The sequence below is a fragment of the Stegostoma tigrinum genome, chromosome 1 (assembly GCF_030684315.1).
Source record: "Stegostoma tigrinum isolate sSteTig4 chromosome 1, sSteTig4.hap1, whole genome shotgun sequence".
In the NCBI taxonomy this organism is placed as follows: Eukaryota; Metazoa; Chordata; class Chondrichthyes; order Orectolobiformes; family Stegostomatidae; genus Stegostoma; species Stegostoma tigrinum.
In genome coordinates, this window is record NC_081354.1 from 77,771,809 (window position 1) to 77,785,979 (window position 14,171).

Here is a 14,171-nt window from a genome sequence, read left to right on the forward strand (position 1 = left end):
ATCCCTCAATCTTTCCTCACCTAAATTGGAAATGATTTTCCTTCTCTCTCAAATGCTTTTCTAGCTTTGCTTTAAGTACATCTATTCTATTCACCCAACAAGTCTTTGAGTGAAGAGGTTTCTTCTGAATTCCCAGTTGGATTTCTTGTTGACATGTAATTGAAGCTCTCCAATTATGCTCTTCCCACCAGAGGCAGCCAACTCTGGTGTGGTATGATCTTTGTAACTTTTTTTTGTACTCTCTGCAGTGATTCTACTGTTTTTCAAAATGGGGGATGAGAACTGCATATAACACTATAACTGTGGTTAAATCAAAGTTTGATACAGGTTTATCAAAGCTTCCCTACTTTTTAATTTTACCCCTCCTGAAATAATCTGTTACACCATGTTTCATCATTTAGTATTTGTACTTTAAGGTCCCTTTATTCGCCTAGACTCGTAAATTCCAAGTAATAACTTTCCTATTCTTCCACTTCACGTTTATTTGTATAGAAGATCATTTGCCAATTATTTGCCCAGTTTTCAAGTTTATTGATGTCCTCCTGTAATTTATTGCTGACATCCTCAGTACTTATCTCCTCAGATTGGTGTAGTTTGAAAATTTAGAAATTGTATTTTTGATACAAACTCCAAATCATTCATATAAGTTATGAATGGCAGAGTACCCAGTATCTGGTGGAACACCACTTCCCACCTTCTCCCACACTGAGTAATTACCCTTTACCTCTGCAGTCTTCTTTCTGTCTTACAGCCATTCCACTACTTGTTTCCTGACTGCAGAATCTCTAGCCTAATTTACTGATCAATTATGGGACACTTTGGGTTGCACTTATTGGGAGGGCAAACCGCTCGTTCTACTGATGAAAAAGTTAATAGGTTTTCAACCGATCAACAAGCAAAACTGCCATGGATCCTGCACCAAGACAAGTCGAAGGTATTGGACGGGGAGAAATTATGAGGATTGTTTTTTATATTACAGCTGGGGAGGAAGGAAGGGGGTGTATTGTTTTCTGTGGGGGTGGGGTCCCACAGATGGTCAAGAATGTACCCCTCAAAGATAGTACCCACTTCCTGCAATTTTAAAAACACTTTTAACAATCAGGCTGTCCCACCACCTGTATTATGCCATAGTAGAGTAATATTGGGGTCAATTGAGCTTTTCCAGAATTATTTATTTCATATGACAGTGGGCTGCACATTTTGCACCCACTCGCTTCTCATGTTACTGGATGAGCTCTTGAGTGGATGGGAATGTGCTGGGCTAGATCTAATAATGAATCTTCCTGGAGTGATTGTAATGAGGTCTGCCAGCTGGACATCATAGAACATGAGTTCCCTGGCTGGGCCCGTTAATGTGGCCGAACCAGGGAGCCCTGGTTGGTATATAGGAAGGGCGATTGTCAGAGATACTGCATTCTGATGTGCCTGCATCTGTGTGAGGCAGTACGAGAGGCAAAGACTGTTCATGTGTAAATAAAGGGTGACTTGAAGATGGGATACCAGCATCTGTGGGGATATTTCACTTCCCAAGTTGGGAGTTTACATATTGGGTTAGAAACAATGACTATATATATTTGGGACTTTTGTTATCTTTACTTGCCTCTTCTGTCCAATTAATATTATGATTATTAAAGTTACCCATAATGATTATTCTGTGGGCAGAATTTTATGGACCCCTGCTGATGGATTTGTGGGAGCGAGCCATAAAATTCCATGGGTAATCCTCCTGTTGACCAGATGCTAAAATCATATGCCATGCTAGCAAGGCCCAGAATGAACTGCCCATTCTCACCTCAATTTATGTCATTAAGCAGCCAATCATTGACCAATTCCCAATTGGTCTCAGTTTTTGACACTGGCAGAGACCCTACTTTGTTATATGAAGGTAGAAGCGTCTGAAAGGGTTAATGCTGAAAAATACATTAACTACTGTCCAGTATGAAAAGTTATACAGATTCAGATGGAGAACAGCTTTGGATTTATAAGGAGTAAAACCTGACCTCATAATTGCCCATATAGTCTCAGTAATAACAACCATCATACCAATTTAAATTGTACCTAGTTGCTATCATGCAATAAATGACAATGTATTTTAGACAAAAGTCTCTTCTTCTTGGAACACTGGCTACAGTACTCCAAGCAGACCCTGTAGATTCCTACCCGGGAGTAGAATGGTGGCAGTCAAATCAAGTGTATGGATATTACACCAAGATTGACCGTGTTGAGGATCCGGCCTGCGACATGCTTGGACCTCAGGTGCGAAAAGAGGCTATATCCCTAAATATCCATTTTGAGTTAGGAAACATCCCCTCCTCTCAAACCTCAGTTTCTCTGTCATGACCTCTCCTATCTCCCCATCTCCCTTACCCTCAACACTCCTTGCATGAGACCACCACTACACTTAACTGGTCTTCAACTCTGAGATTTAGAATTTGTGAGTTGCTTACAGATGAAGGTCTGGGTACTGGCACTGGGATTAGAGAGCCACAAATTCGGACTTGCATTCAGTGACATCCAAAATTTCCATTTACAGCCAATTACTGCATGGAACATTAAACATTATGAGGCTGGCACATGGGGATATGTTCTCTGGCTTAGTCTGCTATCCAAAAACTTCCCACTTTTTTATATTAATTTCTTTAATATGTTTGCATGTTTCTTCCCTTGCCTCCCATCCACTATTAGGTAGACTGCAGATAAAATTTATTTTTACGATTGATCCTTTCCTGTCTTTTATCTTTATCCATAAAGGGTGGGAGGGTGGCTCAGTGGTTAGCATTGCTGCCTCACAGTGCCAGGGACTCAGGTTTGATGCAGATTAACAAAGTGTGAAGCTGGATGAACACAGCAGGCCAAGCAGCATCTTAGGAGCACAAAAGCCGACGTTTGGGCCTAGACCCTTCATCAGAGATCTCTGATGAAGGGTCTAGGCCCAAAACGTCGGCTTTTGTGCTCCTAAGATGCTGCTTGGCCTGCTGTGCTCATCCAGCTTCACACTTTGCTTTCTTGGATTCTCCAGCATCTGCAGCTCCCATTATCTTTGATGCAGACTAGCCATGTTAAATGCAGTGTTACAGGGATTGGGTCTAGATGGAATGCTCTTGGGGTGGGGGGGGGTGGTCAGTGCGGGCTGAACGGCTTCCTTCCATACTGTAGGGATTCTGGAATTCTGTGATAAGAATTCTACCTTTATCGTATTGATAGCTTTATCTCTTATTGACATTAGAAACAATGTTTTTGCTAATCAGTTCAGCTACCTCACTGCCCCATTTTCCGTCTCCATCTTTTGTCACTATTTTATACTCTGCAATGTTTAATTCCTAACACCGATTTGTTCTGATTTTTTAGTCACATTCTTAGTATTGCTGTTTCCAGCAATTCCATGATCTGCCTCCAACTCCCCTGTTTTATAGTGGACACTGTATGCATTGCTGTACGGCCATTTAATTCATATTAATTTTATGTTTAACCAGTTGAATTGACAGAGTGAAGAATTGCACAAGAGGTCCAGAATTTGAAGGGTGTGGACAAGGTTGTGAAGATATCGGCTGTTGTGACGCAAATGCAGGGATCTGAAGTTGAAAATTTTAACGTAAAATACTAAGGTGCTGGGAACCACAAATACAATGAACATAGCGAGGAGAACAAAGTGCAGGATGACAGACAAGCAGCTGATTTTTGGAGAATTGGAGCTTGTTAATGGGTGGCCAACGGGTGTATGGAAAAATATCAAGATCCATTATTTCCCATTTTGAAATAGCGTCTTGCCCAGTGACATTAATTGCACCTTGTCTGTTCTGAGCAAGGTTTTTCATACAATCTTCTGTTCTTCACCTCATTATGTAAATAACTGGGCTCTTTGTCAAAGCTCTTACGGAATCACACAACAGGAGAGTGCTCGCCACTGCTGGGAGCTGCTGGTATCTATCCCGCTGGCGCCATACTCAGAGCTCAAGATAACAAAGTGTGGAGCTAGATGAACACAGCAGGCCAAGCAGCATCTTAGGAGCACGAAAGTTGACGTTTCGGGCCTGAAGGGTCTAGGCCCGAAACGTCAACTTTCATGCTCCTAAGATGTTGCTTGGCCTGCTGTGTTTATCCAGCTCCACACTTTGTTGTCTTGGATTCTGCAGCATCTGCAGTTCCCATTATCTCTGATCACAATTTATACTCAGAGCTCACACTGTTTCAGACACTTTAAGTCAGGAACTAATCATTACACTGTGTATTACTCAACGATTGTCCCAGAAACTGGCATACCACTTCATGGACATATATCTGGAAGTGCTGGTGAACGATGTGACGAACTAGAGGGGAGCAGTTTTTCCTACGAACCTCCATAGTGGATCATGCCACCAGACACAACCCAGCAGGGACTGAAATTGTGACCTGGATTAGTGCTATTATGCAGGTTTAACGGAATGCATAGCAATACAGAAAAGGTCTTCTGCGCTCTGCAAGAACGTGCCCCATTTTTTTCTCTTCTACCTCTCTGTTACTGCACACCCCTCTGCCAAAGATCATGGACTACAGCTCTCACCATACCACCCATCCTGCTCATTCAATGGCTCATTGCCCAAACAATTAATGCTTCTTGCCCTCTGTACTCATTCAGCCTTCACACCATGTGAGGAGCTAATTCTGGAATCTGCTGGATAAGGGCACGATTATTCATATGGAGTCTGGGAGACTTCAATGGCCAACAAACCCTTTAAGCTTCAGAGTGTTGTGATGTGCTGCTGTCCCATGGCCACCACTGCAAACTCAATCTTAGTCTCCGCAATCCTTCTTTGCCAACTAATTCCATCTCTTAAGCAGGCATTAGTCACACCCAGTGAGCCTAGTTAAAAAGGCTGGTGGTGTCCAAGACTCTCAGCTCTATTGCCACCTCCACCTCTGAGGAGGAAGCCACTAACCCACAGGGGATGCAGCAATAAGGCTTTCATTCGCACCCTGCCCCCCAGATCAGAAACTTTCACTTTGGTCTGTCATTGATCCTGATTAGATTTGGAGCATGATATAATGAACCTATCACTGACATATGTCCACAGCAAGTCAAGGAAGAGTCACCCCAAATCTCTGGCGCTTAGACCGCTGCCAGAATGAGACAACTGTTCATTCGCAGTCAGAAGATGAACCCCTCATCATGGCCATAATTGGCTTGGTCAAAATGCACACATAGGCACAAGAACAGTTGGGAGGTTTGTCAGAAGCAATTGGTAAGCTGGATCAAATGATGGAGGAATTCACCAATGTTATCAGTGTCCTTCCAGCTCTGGAATGTGTCTGTTGTCGGTCCCCCCCCCCCCCCCCCCCCCCCCCCCCCCGCCCCGATAGAGAGCCAGGTCCAGCACATAATGTCAGTCAAAACTGTGCACAGACTTACATGCCAATGCATCAGTCGTAGGTGCTACAGATCAATGGAAAGGCAAGAGAGAGATGAGGAATCTTGTCCTCACTCCAGGTGCCCCTTCCTCTTGAGGAGAAAATGTACCACAGGCAAGTTCCACAGGTGGGAGGAGCCACATAGAAGCTTCCTCTCGGGACACTGGCCCAGCCAAAGTCTGAAAAAGCTCCAGCTGGGGGGATTCAGTCCACATCTGACAAGACACTTCCAGCAGGCATGGGCCAGCTAGGTACATACATCTACAAGGCCAACCATTTAACTTCCAGACCAAAAGGACCAACTACAGAACAGGCTCCCTCCACCCCAGTTGCATATGTGGGGGCAGTACTTTAAGAAAGTGAGAAGCAGAAGAAGGAAAATCCTTACAGAAGACACAGAGAGGACACAGGGATATATAATTGGAAATAATTGTGTTCTTTTGCAAATATATCTCAATTTGATCTTGAAATGCCTGCACCTGTGTCTTTATCACTGTTAGACTTGATAAAGTCACATCCATGTGATGCATAAACAGCCTCTTCAGACATCCCAAGAATGAAAGAAGTTGTAATGGCTGAGTATTGCTCATCTCTACCAAGTAACTGCCGAATTGACCGTGGATAGCCTCAGACTTTGGGGATTCTTGAACTGTGATATTGATGATTACAGCCATGGATTGCACTTTAAAGTGGACAATGATGAGGCTATACATAGTTTGCAGGGATTATGCTGGGACCTGACACACATCACTCCGTAATTATACCCAGCTTATAAATGAGAGTATGGAATAACTGCTTCCCACATCTTTGAGAGGATAGGTTCATTCTATCTTTCAGCTTTACAAGGGAGTGTACTGGTCTGGGAGGTGTACATTATACAGCTTACATGCCCATTCTCCCTTACTGCACATACATACATGTCAAGAAGAGCTGCACAACGTTCTGCGTCTCGCAGGTTCATTGCTGTCCTACAAAATGTGCAAGCATTTGAGAACACTGTCTTAGCTTAAATGTACTCTGAAATGTTGCAGGATCATTAATTATGAAAAGGTCAGAAAGAGGATGCCTCAGGATTCTTCTCAATGTGCTGCCTATCATGAGAGACCTCACTGCATGAATCTTGATATGATATACTGACTGAATCCTGAAGAGCTACCTGACCTTAGCACCATGCGTTATTAGTTCACTATCTCATAGATTGGTGCATTTTTCCTAATAGGCAATGGGTCACATAGATATTTGAAAGTGGGATCAACTGAAGATACCAAATATGTAATCAGATGGATCACAAAACTTCATTTGGCAACAGAAAAGATGAAGGACTGAAGGAATATGAAAGTCCACATACTATTTGCACTAAGCGGCGAGTCGTTGTCATGTAACCAACAGAATTTTAAACCGTTGAAGCAAGTCCAAACCCAGCTCATTCAAGCTGGAAATAGGTTGCAATTAGGTTCTTCCTGACTTCTTGCATTCAGCAATACGCCACACCATCACGCTGTCCTGGATGTTCCTCCTGATAAATGTCCTAATCCTCATATTCATCCTCAGAAGATTGCTGTCAATTCCTATTTCTTCTGCATCCAGGACAGGCCCCTCTTTGTCTGCTCTAGTTGTGAACAGCACAGCATGCCTCTCCAGGTGCTGCATCATTGGGTTCTAGATACCAAAACCTCATCTTAATGAGATCTATGGTTTGTTCCACTGTGGCCCACGTAGAAGGTTTAGCAGCACTGGATCTTCTGAAGAACATATACTGAAGAAGAATCATGTTTTACTGGAAACATTAACTCTGTTTTTGTCTCCACAGATGCTGTCAGACCTGCTATATTTCTCCACCCCTTTCTGTTTTTATTTTAGATTTCCAGCATCAGCAGTATTTTGCTTTTGGTTATAGCTCCATTCAGTCTGAAAGCTTCACGAAGGTGTCATCTGACAAGTTTGGACAGTGTAGCACTTTCCTCCAAACAGCCATCCCTGTATTGCCCAAGTATCTTGCAGAGCCTGTGAGTTCTCCAATATGGAAGAATCACAGCAGCCTTCATGATATCTAGTATATCTATCTTCCCATGATGGTAGAAACTCCAAAATCTGGTATCGATGGTGCACATAAATTGAACATTGATGGTGTGAAAACCTTCTTTGTTGATCATCTCTGCCGCTTGGTGATAGAGTGCTCTCAAAGCAAAATGGATACAGTCTATATTACCATGCACCTGGGGTTGCCAGCGAAGGTGGAGAATCCCCCTGCCCAAGCTGCTTGACCGTCTTCATCATGGGCTAGGTGAATACACAAATTACTTTCATCATTCTCCATTGCCTTAGTGGACCTTCACCTGCTGCTTCTTCCTTTGGAGACTGGAGCAGTAACTGGAAGTTACTGATTTTGCTGACAGTGTAGTAATTGCTCTCTCCTTTTAAGTTGACTTGAGATTACAAGCAATACCTCAAGATCTCCCCATAGTGATGTCCATGTTAGTTATGTGAGCAGATAATCTGTGGGGATGTCTAGAAGAAAACATTATATCATTAACGGTACCTGAACCCTCAGATCAGTCACATTAAAGCCTCATATTAGGTCCTGACAAAATGTGACATGAAAGCTTCGCAAGGATGCCAGTATCATGCTTCAAATAAGGAGCTCTGAGGTGTGTAACAATATCTAAATGGATATTGCATAACCACTTTATACTACCTTGATAGACTGAAATCCTGGTGAAAATTCACAGTGATAGCCCCTTAGCTAGCCCCAAGAAAAGGCACACCTGCACATCAATTACGATGCATTCTTATAGTTTTGTGTGAAGTGTTAGCTTCCATTAATAGATATGGAATGTGTTTCAGAAATGTCAAGCCCATGTGACACTTTTAAAGTACTTTGTCTGATTATATTTGTTTAACTTGGTATGCCAAAGAGGAAATTAGTGCAAATAACACAATGATCAGGATTACTCAATACAATTTGTAACGTGCATTTTGGACAATGAATGAAGTGCAATTTGATGCCACATGAGTGGTAATACTGAGTAAGTAAATACATGATTAATGTAACTGATTCTAGCAGGGCCTCAAATGCAAGCAATTTTCCTCCTCTCTTGAAGAGAAAAACAGGAACTTACACTCTATACTTGGCTTGTGGTGGCATTATTTGTGCAGTTGACATTGGATTGAAGGTGACAACATTTCAAGAACAAATAAAGTAAATGTTGATAGTCTAGAGAATGAAATGGAGTGGGTGTTAATAGTTGGGTGGCATGAGAGGCAATGATGTAGTCGTACTTCCACTGAATTAATAACACAGAGACCTGGATAATGCTCTGGGGATCCAGTTTCGAATTTGAATTCAATAATACAACGGAGTTAAAAATAAATAATGTCTATCAAACCATTTTCAATTCCAGAGGCATTCAAGAAGATATAGTATGATTATTTGGATAAAACTAACATTTAAGGGTATGGGGAGAAAAACAGGGGAGAATAGGTTGGGACTATTTTCCCTGGAGCATCACAGGTTGAAGGGTGACATTATAGATGTTCATAAAATCATGAGGGGCGTGTTTTGGATGAATAGCCAAAGTCTTTTTCCCAGGGTAGCGGAGTCGAAAACTAGAGGGGACAGAGAGGAAAGATTTAAAAGGGACCTAAAGGGCAACTTTTTCCATGCAGAGGATGGTGCATGTATGAAATGAGCTACCAGAGAAAGTGGTAAGGAATGGTACAATTAAAAAATTTAAACGGCATCTGGATGGGTATATGAATAGCAAAGGTTTAGTAGGATATGGGCCAAATGCTGGCAAATAGGTCTAGATTAATTTATGATATCTAGTCAGCAGGGAAGGGTTGGACCAAGGGGTCTGTATGCATGCTGTACAGTTCTCTGACTCTATGAATAGGTGCTGATGCTCATTTAATGAGCCACTGTAGGCTCAATGTGCCATGACCTCCTTCCACGCTGTAACATTTCTGTGCTTATCGTAAAAATCCATCTGATTCATAAATGTCCTTTAGAGGGGGAATCTGCTGTCTTTTCCTACTCTCGTCCACATGAGACTTCAGACCAACAGCCACGTGTTTGAGTCTTAACTGTCCTTTGAAATGGCCTAGCAAGCTGCTCAACTGTACCAAAAGGGAATGAAAACAGCCAGACCACTTGGCATCAACTAAGGTGTAGCCCTGTGAAGCCTGCATCATCCTCCATTCTAAACTAGTAAAGATGAGTCTCAGACAAGTCAAGCAATAGCCTGACACAGTCATATTCATGCAAATATACCTCACTCAGAAGGTCTCAGACATGCCCATTACCATCCCTGAGTATGTCCTGTTCCACCTGTAGGACAGACCCAACAGAGGTGGCAGCACAGTGGTACACAGTCAGGAGGGAGTTGACCTGGGAAAACTCAACATTGACTCAGACCTCATAAAATCTCATGGCATCAAGTCAAATATCAGGAAGGACGCCTGCTGATTACTTCCCTCCCCTGCTAAATAAAGAGAAGCTTGGCTGATAAATCAATGCTCTCTATGTTGAACAGCAGGAAGCACAGAGGGTAGTAAGGGTACAGAATGTACTGTGGAAAAGGGATTTCAATGTCATTACCAAGACTGGCTTGCAGAAACATTACTCCCCATGCTGGTTGAGTCCTAAAGACAGAGTTGCTGGATAAGCCTGCAACTGGTGGTGAGAGAAAAATGTACTTTTTACTGAAATAAAGATAATGCCACTGTCAAGCCATTAGTTATAGAGATCTACAGCACAGAAGCAGGCTCTTTGGTTAATCATGTCCATACTGGTCAAAAACAATTACCTAACTATTCTAATCCCGTTCTGCAGAACTTGGCCAATTCTGTTGTATGCCTTGACTTCATATTCACCAGTCTGCCTGCTGTAGATTATGGTCATTGATAGTATTGGTAAGAGTGACCACCACACGGTCCCATGGACACAAAGTGTCATCTTCACATTCAGTTTACCTTCCATTGCATTGTGTGATACTATGACCGAGCTACATGTGATAGACTTTAAATAGATATAGCAACTCAAGACTGGGCATCCACGAGGTGCTGTGACCTATTAGCAGCAGGATTGTACTCAATTACAATCTGAAACCTCATGGACTGGCATATCCCTGATTTTGACCCTACCATTACCATCAAGCCAGGGGATCAACCAAGGTTCTGTGAAGAGTTCAGGAGGGCATGTTAGTGCAGCACCTCAAAATGAAGCTAAAACACAGGACTATTGCATGCCACACAGCATAAGCAGCAAGTGTTGAAAAGGTTAAATGATTTCAAACTAACTGATCAGTTTTAAGCTCTGCAGTCCTGCTAGATACTGTTATGAATGGCATTGGACAAGTAACCAATTCACTGGAGGAGGAGGTGCCACAAATCTCCCCATTCTCAGTGATAGGGGAGCTCAGTGCAAAAGATAAGGCTGTAGAATTTGCAAAATGTTTTGGCCCAAAAAGGGTGAATGGAATATCATCTCGGCTGTAGGTTCCAACCTACGAGAAATCAAGAAATGGCTAAAGGCACTTGATGTTGCAAAAGCTACGGGTCCTGACAACCTTCCAACAAATAGAACTGAAGACACGTGCTTCAGAATGTGCCACACCGCAAGCCATGCTATTCTAGCACAGCTACAACACTGGCATCTAACCAATGATATGGAAAATTGCCTAGGTACATCCTGAACTCAAGAAGCAGAATGAATCCAATTCAGCCAAATATTGACCCTATCAATCTACCCTTGATTATCAGTAAAGGGTTGGAAAGGGTGACTGACAGTGCGATCAAGCAGCACTTATTTACCAATGACCAGCTCACTGTCAGTCAGTTTGAGTTCCACCAGAACCACTCACCTCCTGAACTTGTTGCAATCTTAATTCAAATATGGATGAAAGAGCTGAATTTCAGAGATGAGGTGAGAATGACTGCCTTGATATCAAGACCACACTTGACTGATTGTTACATTAAGGAGCCTTAGCAAAACTAGAGTCAAGCAGAATCTGGGGAAAATTCTCTGCTGTTTGGAGTCGTACCTGGCAAAAGGGAAGATGGTTGTGGTTATTGAAGCTCATTTATCTCAGCTTCAGGACATCTTTGCAGGAGTTCCTCAGGACATTTAACCATCACCCCTTTAGGTTCAATAGTTTTACTTGCACTGAATCCCCTAGTATTAATAATGTGGGGACAACATTCCCTCCAAGCTGCCTGGCAGCAAGCCACTGGGAGATTCTATGCTTGCCAATTGGCATGATCAGTTGAGTTTTGACTGTGGCATCAAAGGTTCACACTGCGATAAAATAATTAGGCAGAATGTTGCCTGGGGGAGGTCACCATTAACCAGGAGCTGAATTATAGCCATATAAATATTGCTGTTTCAAAGCAGGTCAGAGGCTAGATATCCTGCTGTGAGTAACTGACCCCTTGACTCCCCAAAGCCCGTCTACCACATACAGGGCACATAGTCAGAAGTGTGTTGGAATATACTTGCCAGCATGAGAGCAGTTCCAAAAACTCTCAAGAGCTTGACTCTTTTAGGGTCAAATCAGCCCACTTGATTATTATCACATCTACAAACTGACACTCTGTAGCAGCAGTGTGCACTGTCTACAAGATGCACTGCAGAAATTCACCAAGCCTCCCTTAAACTGCACATTCCAAACCCATGACCACTTTCACATAAAAGGACAAAGGGAGCAGATACCTACCACCCAAAATATTCCCTCCAAACTTATCACCATCCTGACTTGGAAATGTATCGCTGTTCCTTCAGTGTCACTAGGTCAAATTCCTGGAAATCATCCCTGTATTGGCATTGTAGAAGTAGCTACACCAACTAGACTGCTACTGTTCAAGAAGGTAGCTCACCATCATCTTCTCACGGACAACTTGAGGTGGACAATGAATGTGGGCCCAGCCAGCAATGCCCACATCCCGTGAATGAATTAAGAAAAGCAAATGATTTTTACCTCTGCCTTCTATCTTTACTATAGAGGATTTAAAAAATCCCAGTACTTCAAGATGCAGGAAAAGTCAAATATTTGCTGTTGAAATTAAAATTAAGTAAGTTATATTGAGCAAACTATTGGGGCAGCAGGTTAATAAGTCCACAGGTCCTGATGGACTTCATCCTAGGGTATCTTAAGTGGCTAATGAATTAGTAGATGCATTGGTGTTAATTTTCTCAGACTCAATTGATTCTGAAAAAGTTTTATCAGACTGGAAATTAGCAAATAGAAAACAGAATGCATAAATTGATCTTTTTCTAGTTGGCAGGATGTGATGAATATATTCCCAAGGGTTATGTGCTGGTGTATCAATGTCTTACAATTTATATTAATTACTTACTTGAGGAGGAAAAAGACATGAAAGCCAAATTTTCAGATGACAAAAAAAAGGTAAGTATGCGATGAATAGGACGTAAGGAGATTGTAGATGGATATAGATCGGTTGAGTAATTGGGAAAATATCTGACAAATGACATAATGTGGGTAAAGGTGAAATTTGTCTTTTATTGGGAAGAATAAAAAAGCAGGGTATTATCTAAACAGTGAAAATCTTCAGAATTCCGAGCTAAGAAGGGATCCAGGAATTCTCGTGCATGAATCCCAAAACAGGTACAGCATACAGTCAAAAAAGCTAATGTAATGCTTTCTTTTTTATGAGAGGAATTTAAGATAAAAGTAAGGATTTATGCTTCATCTTGAAATATGTGTGCAGTTTTGGTATTCTTGATTAATGGTGATCTTATTATTAGATTGATACCTGCAAAGAATGAGCTGTTCTGTGAAGAAAAGTTGGACTCACTGGAGTTCACAAGAGTGAGGGGTGACTTGATTGAAGTATATAATGTTCTAAATGGCCTTGACAAGATGCATGTGGAAATTATGTTTCTTGTGGATGAATACATAACTAGGGAATACTGTTCTAAAAATGGGGGGGTCACCCTTTTTGGACAGAATTGAGAAAATAAATTCTCTTGGAGGATTGTGAAACTTTGAAACTCCTTGCCTCAGAAGGTAATGGATGTTGGATCACTGAATATTTCTAAGGCAGAGGTAGGTAGATTCTCGTTATGTAGGGGAATCAAAGGATATTAGGAGTAGGGGGGAATGTGCAATTTGAAATCAAAACAGATTAACCATGATTTGACTGTAAGCAGAGTTGACTTGAGAGACTGAATGCTCCTAATTTGTATCCCAGCACTATTAGAACCAAGGACCTGATTGACTGTGGAGAACCCCAGACTAGAATCTGACACGCCCTTGATGGAGTGTGGCAGTACCCACTGACTGACCATAGTCCCTCTTGACTCTGCTGATATCTGCTCCTGTTTAATTTCCAGACACGGCCATGTGGTTAAAAGACCTGCAGTGCATTAATTGTATTGCCTACTACCACTTATTGTAGATGTAAGGCATTGATGTAGCATCATACTATCCAATGACATATCTACCACTTAACTGTTCAGTGCTCCCCATCATGACAAGCCTCCTGGCTCTCCACTTGTGCAACGGAAACTACTTGAGCCTACAATTGGAAACTACTGGCAGAATTGTGCATGTCATTGGTGTCCCTGACTTCCAAAGAAGAGTGTTGACGGGCCGAAGTGGTATGAGAATTGGACCGAAAGCAGGAAGGATGATATAGTACAGCTGGTATTTTGCTGATGCTGACATACAAGGATGAAGGGTGGAGGAGGATGGTGTATGCAGCAACATTGTGATGAAGATGGAGTGGGATGAAATCTGGGAAAGTAATGGGTAAACTGCAGCTGCCAG